Below are 2,500 nucleotides of genomic sequence, written 5' to 3'. Positions count from 1 at the left end.
CACCTTTCCGTACAACAACGTGTAACCTAACCTAACCTAACCTAACCTATGTTGTACCTTAACCTAACCTATGTTGTACCTTAACCTAACCTATGTTGTACCTTAACCTAACCTATGTTGTACCTTAACCTAACCTATGTTGTACCTTAACCTAACCTATGTTGTACCTTAACCTAACCTATGTTGTACCTTAACCTAACCTATGTTGTACCTTAACCTAACCCATGTTGTACCTTAACCTAACCCATGTTGTACCTTAACCTAACCCATGTTGTACCTTAACCTAACCCATGTTGTACCTTAACCTAACCCATGTTGTACCTTAACCTAACCCATGTTGTGCCTCAACCTAACCCATGTTGTGCCTCAACCTAACCCATGTTGTGCCTCAACCTAACCCATGTTGTGCCTTAACCTAACCCATGTTGTGCCTCAACCTAACCCATGTTGTGCCTTAACCTAACCCATGTTGTGCCTTAACCTAACCCATGTTGTGCCTTAACCTAACCCATGTTGTGCCTTAACCTAACCCATGTTGTGCCTTAACCTAACCCATGTTGTGCCTTAACCTAACCCATGTTGTGCCTTAACCTAACCCATGTTGTGCCTTAACCTAACCCATGTTGTCGCCTTAACGTAACCCACGTTGTCGCCTAAACCTGCTCTGTAATTGTTATACGACTCGTTCAATTACTGTAGTGTTGCCCACCCGCAACCCTCGCAATATAGTTCGCTACTCGCACTGCCCGCACCCCTGTGTATCGCTTCATGTTAAACACCTTGCAAGTCTTGCTCACTTTCCACATGCTCCTGCTGTACACTGTAATGTGGATGGCAGCAGGACGTACATGCCGCCCCTCCCCACGTCCCCACCTTGCCCCCTGCCTTCGCAAGCTGGTTGGTGAGAAGTTTGCATGTTCAATGCCCTTCGCATGCGACGTACTCAGGCTACGTTGTGGTGCGGCCTGTGTCAACTGTCCGCTGATGTCGTACGCGTGAACCACAATCTGTACTGCACATTCGTCCTTATGTACTGAATGATACATCGTGGCACATGTGTGACCGCACAACGACTGCGCCCAAAAACGGCGGACCATACAGTGCAAATATTGTGCACGCAGCTACGTGTCGTCTCCCTATGAGAGCTGGATTGCAGTGTGGTACGCCATAGAGACGTGTGGGAGGAACGGACGCCGTGGATGGCGATCAGCATGAGCTGTCTGTTGATGTATTCGGACCTAGTCGTCTCTCCTCACACACCGTGATGGCATGGTGCACCGCGTTCCATATCTGCGACATGCTACAGAGGCCGGTTGACAGTCGTTCGAGCAATGGACATCGCATACGTACGGGGGCCACCTTCCACGTATTGTCTAGGCGTGCACATTTTGTTGCGTGTATGTGGGCAGACGTAGTGTGGCGTGACACCTGACACAGGCATGCAATAATCGTTGAAGTTGCAAATGGCGATGGACGCCTGCGTTTTCTGGTGAAGTTACGCAAATGAACAAATGGTAACCTGTTGTGGTGCGGTTGTTCTCGCTAGGGGTGAATCGGTGATGGCGACGATAGGTTGAGGTACTAACCGGTTGTTCCAGCGATACCCACCATGCCGACGAAACTGAACGGCATCTGGGTGTGAAGCGATACGCGGCGGTGGCTGGGTGGGACCGTCCCCGGCCGGTGAGGGGGCGCCTCCCGGCGTGCTGGCCGCGCGGTGCGTGGGCGCACGCGCTACAGCCGGCTGGTGGGGGCGGCCAGTGGCAGGCGCGCCGGCCGACGGACGCGGCAGGCGTCGCAGCTGCGCGCCGGCGCACCCTGCGCGCGGCGCCGTGCGGCCAAAGTAGGTCCTCGCGGGCCCGGTGCGAAGCGCGGTGGACATCTTCAGTGTGCTGGTCCGATTGAGGACTGTGTGCGTTGAGGATGCGCCGCCGCCCGGCGCTCGGCGCCGCGACGCCGTCTGCTGCTCGGTCGCCCCAGCGGTTCTCGCTGGTGGTTTGTATCGCAGCTGTGCGGATGTGTTGGCGCGTGCGCTGTGCTGGGAGAGTTCGCTTCGGCACCCAAGTGGGGCTTTTGTCCTTCTGTGGCGCTGGCGTTGGAGCTGCCGGTCACCGTAGGTGGCGCGTGTTGTCTCCCGCCGGCAATGCCACGACAGCACGCTCCCGGGCCTCTGTCGGCAGCGGCAAGCTCAGTTGGGAGCACGGGTGGTCGCACCGAAAGCGTCTACTCGCCTAACTCCGGGCGATTGCGCCTCTCTCGAACCCGACCAAGTACTTGGGACGGCGCTGCGCGCCGCCGGGACCTGAGAGGGTTTCGAGGTGTATTGTGCAGGGGAGCTCAGCCTCCTCCTGTTTGCAGAATGATTGAGCGGACGCTTGCGTGTTCGCGCGGGCCCCCGGGACACACTCCCGGGCGGCCGGCTGCTCAGCTCTAGTTGACGCAGCTCCCTGGTTGATCCTGCCAGTAGTCATATGCTTGTCTCAAAGATTAAGCCATGCAT

At 56.0% G+C, this 2,500-nt stretch overlaps 1 non-coding gene across 1 annotated transcript in view; it reads left to right on the top strand.

Annotated features, from left to right (window-relative positions):
* The first annotated feature begins 2,444 nt into the window (after positions 1 to 2,444).
* LOC124764161 overlaps positions 2,445 to 2,500 on the top strand; it is a 1,909-nt gene continuing 1,853 nt past the window's right edge. Inside the window, exon 1 of the ribosomal RNA XR_007012727.1 lies at positions 2,445 to 2,500. This exon is cut by the window's right edge and continues 1,853 nt beyond it. This is a non-coding gene — a ribosomal RNA (small subunit ribosomal RNA).

Source organism: Schistocerca piceifrons, unplaced genomic scaffold, assembly GCF_021461385.2.
Source record: "Schistocerca piceifrons isolate TAMUIC-IGC-003096 unplaced genomic scaffold, iqSchPice1.1 HiC_scaffold_629, whole genome shotgun sequence".
NCBI classification, from domain to species: domain Eukaryota; kingdom Metazoa; phylum Arthropoda; class Insecta; order Orthoptera; family Acrididae; genus Schistocerca; species Schistocerca piceifrons.
The sequence above is the reverse complement of the archived record's forward strand: the minus strand, read 5'-3'. Positions and strand labels throughout refer to the sequence as shown.